The following is an 8,064-nucleotide window of genomic DNA, read 5'->3' as shown; positions in this document are numbered from 1 at the left end:
CAGTGGAAGCATGCCGGGCCCATAACCCAGAGGTTGATGGATCGATGCCTTCTGCTGAATGGCTCTCCTTTTTTTTTGCTCTTTCTCCTCCTGACGTTGTGCTGTGTTTTTCCCTCCATCCTGAAGCTTTGCTCCCCATTTGATTCAAAGAGGAAGAAATGCTCCTACTCCATCTTGGGCTCCCCACCCTTCTTCTCAATGTTTGCTATGAGGGGAGCAAAATGTTGCAACCATGGACCATGGGCATCTGCCTCTTCCTTGGCACCTGGCCAGTCGGGGCTCCTGTCCCCGCTCTGGGAATCCCAGGGCAATGCAGGACACTGCTCCCTGCAAGGTGCCAGCCAGAGAGTTACCTGTCAGCTTCCCTGGTGTTGTCTGGCTTGGGCGAGACCTGAGCGGGAATGTCTTGCACTGCACACCTTGTCTACTTTGAGCAATTTGGGACTTGGCCTGGGCTGAAAGGCACGGCTGAAAGGCTACATCTGTTGGAGCCTGGGGGGAAGAGAAGCTAATATCGCCCCTGTCCTCTGCCAGTGCTTGGCCTGTTTGGGCATGGAGGGATGCTCGGAAGGCGTGGGGTGAAAAGGCTTCTGCAGCAGCCACTCCCCACCAGTCATGTAAGCAAACATGTTGGGGTGCAGGGATGAGTACCCAGAGCGCAGGTAAAAATCTCCACTTCTCTCGCCCACAGGTAGCATAGCTGTTTTTCTGGTGAATCACATTTCTCTTCTGTGCCAACCCCCGCAGTTGGGATCTCGAAGGCTGAGTGAGGAAGCAAAACTGGGAGAAAAAGATAAGAAGCAGTGATGGCCAGGAATTGAACCCCGATCAATGGGTGGGATCAGCTGTGCTCGCCACTTTAGCATCCACGCAGGGTTACCAGACCAGGGTCATCCAGCTGGAGAAGAAGGGCTCCTCCACACTGTGTGCATCTTTCCTCAAGCTGGCAGCAGCTCTAGGGATTTGTGGAGGACAAGACCTGGCCCTTGTGATCCCCTTGGAGCAGTCTCCCTCGCTGTATGGAGCAGGGACACCCAGCAGTGGTCCAGAGACCCAATTCCCTTTCAACTCGAGAAAAACTTCAGCGCGCAGTCAGAGCTGCCCCATCCCTGCGCTTTCAGGAGCAGCTGGAAAAGTGACACTGCAGGGTGTCCGGGAGCCTGCACACCACAGCCGGTCCCTGGGCACTGCGGTGCTGACGGGGATATTTGGGACCAGGCAGGTGCCAGGATCAGTGCCCTCCACTCGGGCAGTTTGACAGGGAAACTCCTGTGCTTGTGGGCCCCGCAGCTGGGAATGGATGCTGTGCAGAGCAGAGAACAGCAGCGCTCCTGGTTATGGTGGGCAGCGCGAGGCGGTGCTTTCCTCTGGCAGCAGGTGGTTTAGCACTTCCTTTGCTGGGCAGAGGGAAGGGCAGAGGTGGGGCAGGGAGAGGAGGGTCTCTGCTGCCAGGCCCAGGCCAGGGGGCAGGAGGGGGCTCCTAATGCCAGGAGTGATTTCCCTCAAAAATCCCTCGTGTCATTCTGCTGGAGACCCCCAGCAAAGGGTGGCCAGTCCTCAGCTGGTCCTTGCCGGCCCGGGGAGATCCAGCTCCTTCAACTGTCCCTGTGGGGGATGCAGAGCCTTGGAGGGGATGGCGGCAGCTGGTGCTGTGGGCAGAGATGGTGCAAGAGCAGGGCCTGGGGCACAGCCGTCGCAGAGCAGTGGCAAGAGCTGTCTGTCCACAACCCGAGGCAGGAGCATGTGCCAGGGCTGCATTTCCAACCGCAGAGTCCCTCCAGCTTGGCACAGGCCGCAGTACTAAATACTTGTGTTGTCAGAGGGGATCGTGAAGATGCTATTTGAAGCATGATGACAAGTTCGGGACTCCCATAGCAGAGTGGTGCAGTGGGAGCATGCTAGGCCCATAACCCAGAGGTCGATGGATTGAAACCATCCTCTGCTAAATGTTTCCTCTTTTTTTTTGCTCTTTCTCCTCCCGAGGATGTGCTGTGCCTTTCCCTCAGTCCTGAAGCTTTGATCCTGGCTTGGCCACACAGTGGCACCAAAACCCAAGGGCGAGAAACTGGAAATAAATTCAGACACGGCCACGAGTACCTGGTGCAGCCACCCGCAGGGACCAGGGCACGGGCTCCACCGACCCCTTGGGCCCAAGGAGCTGCTGTGTGTCCAGGCTTGTGAAAGAGGGTTTCTAATGCAGGGACTGTGGCACCCTGGGCCACCTTGAGATCCTCAGAGAAAGTCTGAGTCTCTCCAAGGCAACGTTAGATCTGGAGGAAGTGTACGGAGCCTGCCAGAAAGAGCTACTGAGATAGGAGGGATCCCGGGCTTCCCACACAGACAAGCTGGCTGCTGGCTGGGAGTCTGATCCATCCTGCTTAGACTCTCAGGTTTTCCCACTCAGTAGTGGTTAATGCTTAATTCACTGGTGCAGGAGATATGCCCCACAGGCCAGATTCAGCCTGTGGAGCATCTTCCACCAAGCCTTCCTTTCTGCACCTTGGTATGCCAGAGAGAAGAGTGGCAGTGGGTTCCAGGTGCTCTTGTTCGCTGTGGGTCCACTGGGAAGAGGTGCTAGGAGTGCGGACCCACCTGCCACTGCCACTGTCCCCAGCTGCTGCTTCCCTGCTCCCCTAAATGGAGCAGGGCAGCAGCAGGCTTGACCCTCTGCCACCTCTTGGTCAGCCACAGAAACCAGACAGCAGGAATCTCCATGCTACTTCCACCCTGTGCACACTGTGGGAGCGGAGTGAAGTACCGGCACGGAAAAGCAGGGGATGCTGAGCTGTGCTCAGAGAAGTCTAATTACTTCAGGGACTGAAAAATATCATAGGTTGATGCAATCGTGTCCTCCTGTACCTGGACCATGTGGAAGGTGGCACTGGTGGCATCTCTTGCACCTGCTTCTCCAATTCCTAGAGCTTCCCCTGGCCTCACCTCACAAATCTGTAAGACAACTGAAACCAGTGTATGCTCCAGGGGCAACTCAGCCTTACTTTTCTTGCACTGCTTTTCCCTTTGTAGGACATGTGCAGGAGGCAGCTTAAATGCATCATAGGGCAGAGAGCAAAGTGTTGGGAGGACACGAGTGAAACATGCACACCAGGTTAGCACCAGAGTGACCCTGCACCACACTACACAGCGCAGCCCACTGAAGAGCAGCTTCTGTCAAGAACTGCTTGGCTTCAGTCTAGTTCTTCTCTGCTCCTCCCGATGGTGCAGCTACTCACTTGCCCTGCAGCCAGACGGACCTTTACCCCTTCCAGGTGTGAAAACATAACAAACACCTGAGCCCATCAGCTGGGGACACCAAACCTCATGTTTGGTGCTGGGGTGGGCACCCCTGTAGCTCCTGCCCAACCGGGGTCCTGGCCCTGGCCCCAACCCCAGCTCTGGCCCTGGCTGTGGAGAGCAGGGGCTTGGTGCAAGGTGGATTCTTCAGGCCTTGATGAGGATCTGTGCAGAAGCCTTGAGGCTTTCCCCTCCCCATAGCAGTCAGGGGCTGCAGAGACAGACACAGAATATGATCGGTGCCATATCCTGGGACACCTCTGCCTGTGCTTCTGAGGGTGGATTTTGTTCCCATTCTATAGTTGATGGGCTTAGTTTTTCACCAGGTACCAGGGATTTCCTAGGACCACATAGAGTGGTATCATGCACCCCTAATCTCACACAGAAGCTTGCACACACACACCCAGTTTGGGTCTGGGACCCTGGGGGTGAGTCTCTTCCACAAACATAGTATAACTGGGGCTGGCTTCTGTGGCAGAAAGGGAGGCATCTTTCCGCTCCTCTTCCAAATCAGCCTCTTTCCAAGGAAGAAATACAGGAACCTGGAGACTGTTGCAAGTGAGTTTTGGGACCTAGCGTCCTGGGAGAGCACTCTATTCCAAGCTCCCTAGGTTTCCTTTGGCCAAGGGGCTGGGGGTGAGGGGCAGTATGTGATGACATGGGCAGCAAAGCTAATCAAACTCTGGCATGAATGTGTCGATGCATCTTTAACAAAACCTGGGATGGCCTCCTCCCACTTCATTCAGCTGTGGTGAGTCCACAACTGGAGTACTGCACTCAGTTTTGGGCCTTCCAGTTCAGGAGGGTTGTGGATAAGCTCAAGAGAGTCCAAAGGAGAGCCACTCATATTATCGGTGACCAAGAGAGAAACCTTCTGAGGAGAGGCTGAGGGACATGGGACTTTTCAGCCTGGAGAAGAGAAGGCTTAGGGGAAACTTGGTGGCAGCCTGGAAGTACATAAGGGGAGTGCATCAGGACCTGGGAGAAGAGTTGTTCACCAGGGCCCCCTCAGGAATAACAAGGTCCAATGGTGACAAGGTCTTAAAAGGCTTATTTCAATTGAACATAAAGAGAAACTTTTTTATGGACTGAGTGTTCAGCGTCTGGAACAGACTCCCCCGATGTGGTGCAAGCACCGACTCTGCACTCATTTAAAAGGGGTTTAGATATTTGTTGCTGAGATCATTTGATTCCCACGGACTTGCTGTCTCTGGCAGGGAGGCTGACCTTGATGATCTTGCTCAGTCCCTTCAGGCCCCTAATGTCTATGAAATCTATAAGTACACACATGCACACAGATTGCAATTGCCCAGACCCTTCCTTCTTTTACAGATATAATTCATGTCCATTCTGCAGATTAGGGGCCCAAGACTAAATAAAAAAGGAGCACAACGAGGGCTTTAAGTGGGTTCCTGGTCGTCTCGTACTTAGGACTTACTGGTTTCACTGCCACAGCCTGGGTTTGATTCCTGATCAGAGACCACTTTTTTTCCTCCCCTGCCACCCTTCTGCTTTTCTGCTGGCAGTGGAGTGGCATGGAGTTTATAAACACAGCTACACAAGGGAGTCCTACCTACTGCCAACCACTCCTACAGCCCATGGGAGACAAGATCTGGGGAAACATTTCCCCTAATGCCCCACAGTTCCCTTATTCAGTTCTGCACTGGTGTTAGCTCTGGTTAGGGTGGGCTGGGGCAGGAGGGGGCAAAAATATTGGGTGGGTACAGCTGGAACTGGGAGGGAGAGGGAGACAAGTTTCTTACATGATTTCCAACTCGGAGAGTCTTTCCCAGGTCTGGACAAGGTGACATTTTCTGCATGACAGAAGATGGGGATCCCATACGTGTAAACTACAGCTCTGCTGCTTCCCACTGACAGCAACTTCCTCCAAATATGGATTGGGTCAAGTGCCATCCTGGCAGCTCCGAGCCTACCTCCCTCCCATGCCATGACAATGCAAGGGGTCTGGTACTGCAATGGGATGTAGGGAGGTGCTTGGACCTTTCTACAGGACTTTGGTCTTCCACCCAGGAAAATCCATGCCCTCATACACTCTCCAAGGACACTGGCTGAAGCTAATGCTCAGCCCCAGGAGCTCTGCAACTTGGTAACATCTGGACTTGTCTGGCAATGGGCACAAGTAGCAGCCTGGGGCTGTGGCATATCCACAGTGAGGCTAGCCCTTCCCCATTGCCCTTGCACCTGCCGGGCTTTTGGACACGTCCATAATGCTTTCCATTCCAGGGTCAGGGTTGCTTCCTTTCCAGGCAGTGGGAGTCATGCCTGAGCAGGGATCAGTGCTGGGAAGCGGTGAGTGGGATGGACAGATGCAGAGCTGTGGTCTGACTACCCAAAGGAGCGTCTCATTGGCTTGTTCCATGGGGAGAAGCATGTCAATCATACGGGTTGAGATGGACCCAAAGGGCTCCACCTCAGTCATGTGGTATGTCCTCAGCACTCTCCTCTCTGCTCTGTGAGGTATTTGGTCTGCCCCTACGCATGACTGGGAAAGTGCAGAGTAATCCACGTGGTGCCACTTTTCATTGCTTCTAGCTCTTTTCATGTTCCAGCAGAAATGGCATTAGCAAAAAAGGGTAGTGTCCCAAAGGAAATAGGCACAGAGCATGTCCAATGGAAGACCAAGGGCTTTGCTTTCTGGGGAGACACCAGTCTCTGCCTTGCTGCTCTCACTGGCACATCAGCCCTAGCCACACAGGGGCAGCTCTCCCAAGAGTCTCCCAGCTCCAGCACCATTTCTCAGGTTGGCTTCTCTCCTGCGGGTGGATCCTCCTGGCTACAACCCAAACAGCATTGCTTGGCACATGACCAAGGTCCCGATTAGATGGGGACCAAAACGCTCTAATTTAAATCAAAGTGTTTTTTCAGTTTTGTGCCTCAAAGGAGGCAGCAGCTTCAGAATGGATAGCAGGGTCATTGCTCCTCCTGGCAGACTGCAAAAGAGCAAAGCTTCATGGTCATGCTGGGATAACCCCCGCCCAGGGATCCCTCTCACTGCAAGCAGCACCCCCAGCCTGCTTCCCAGCATCTGTGCACATCCGTGGAGCATACCAAGCCAGGGTAAGTTATGGCCGGATGCACTACTGCCACGGGGAACCAACAGTACAACAGAAACTGCCTCGGTTCCCAAATTAGGCACCCCAATGGCAGTTGACTTTTGGGCAGTGTGTGGTCATGGGAGCTCATACTCAGTTGCTCATTTATCACTTCTCTGAAATCTTTTTTGACAGCCATTGCTTCCCAGCAAGCCAGACCGAGGTGATGAATTTTTAGTGGCTTGAAGCTTCCTTCAGAACAGGCATATTCAGGTCAGATTATTCACCTGAGCCTACATTCCCAGACACCGACACTGCACCCATGTGTTGGCCTGTGCTCTTTACTCTTGCCTGCTTTGCTAGACTTTATGGCGTATGCAAATAGCATCCTTTATGAGCAGTGTTTCATTCCAAAGTCCTGAAAGCCCAGGTCAGTCCCTTTGAGGCTGACCATACTGGAAATGCACCTGCTCGGTGAAGTTGCCTCTCCTGCAGTTGAATTTGAGGTCTGTCATTTAACTCATTCATTACCCAGTGAATAGGTGTCATGCCTGTGACTTTGGACAGGTATTTCCTAGGCAAATCCACTAAGATACCCTCATTTTAGTTATTGCAGTTGAGGCCCGGATATGGTGAGATATCAATAAAAACTACAACAATAATAACTTGTGAATGTATAACCATAACACATACATATGAGGTGACTGTGAAACCACAGCTGTAGGTGGGATAAAGAGGACAAAGTCCACCACAGATTGCTGGTGCTGAAGGCTGCTGCAGGTGATGCTTCAGTAGCCCAAGGTTGGCACTGGATCATTACTGGGCCAGAGATTAAAACCACTTCTGATATGTGGCTCCTGGTCCTCCCTGTGCTCTGAATCCTGGTGCTTGTAGCCCAAAAGGGATTTGGAGAAGATGCAAGCCCAGCTCAAGGTGGAGTAGGCAAGGGAGAAGACTGAGTAGTTTTCACAACAGGTGGAGAAGAAGGTGGTGTGGGTCTGCTCAAGATCAGGCATGCCGCACCCACTCCTGGAGAGCAGCATTCCCTTTACGCTGTGCAGCATGCATGGACGTGCAGGCGTGCTCATGCTCTGCTACCACGTGTGTCTGCAACACCGCTCACACCACACAGCTTAGAGGGAGCACTACTAGAAAGTAGTGCTTGTGTTGGATGTTGGTCACAGTTGAGTTGGGGCTTAGCTTTGCTTTTGGCAGAATTAAGAATGAAGATTTGGGGAACGAGTGGAGAAATCCTGGGGATATGGTATTACAAGGAATAAAGAAAGCTGCCAAAAAAAAGGCTTGACCGACAAGGATGGGATTCGAACCCATGCATGCAGAACACAATGGATTAGCAGTCCATCGCCTTAACCACTCGGCCACCTTGTCACAGAAAGAAGTTGCATGGCACTGATTTTCCAAGGGTACAGAGTGTCCCAGTTCCAGGTAACTGTCTTTCACATAACACATGAAACATGGCAACTATGAAGCTTCCAGTTAAGGGCACTTTTATGGAAGGACAAGTAGTCCTACACCTCCCTCACCTCCAGTCTCCCTCCTTATCTCTGGGATACAGGTGAGGCTATATGGAGTTGGGGCAAGGCCAATGATTTGGAATGAAAAGGCTGAACTCCCCAAGCAGCAGTTTCTGCTTTATTTTGTAATAATAATAAAACAGCCCTTCTTCTGACTATAGCGAGTCTTCTGCCCTGTGCAGTCC

At 52.7% G+C, this 8,064-nt stretch overlaps 1 non-coding gene across 1 annotated transcript; it reads right to left on the bottom strand.

Annotated features, from left to right (window-relative positions):
* Positions 1-7,651: 7,651 nt before the first annotated feature.
* On the bottom strand, positions 7,652-7,733 carry TRNAS-GCU (transfer RNA serine (anticodon GCU)). The gene has a single exon. It is a non-coding gene; the product is annotated as a tRNA-Ser (tRNA).
* Between the last annotated feature and the right edge of the window lie 331 nt (positions 7,734-8,064).

This window comes from Alligator mississippiensis, chromosome 11 (genome assembly GCF_030867095.1).
Source record: "Alligator mississippiensis isolate rAllMis1 chromosome 11, rAllMis1, whole genome shotgun sequence".
Lineage (NCBI taxonomy): Eukaryota > Metazoa > Chordata > Crocodylia > Alligatoridae > Alligator > Alligator mississippiensis.
This window is presented reverse-complemented; position numbering and strand designations above follow the sequence as displayed.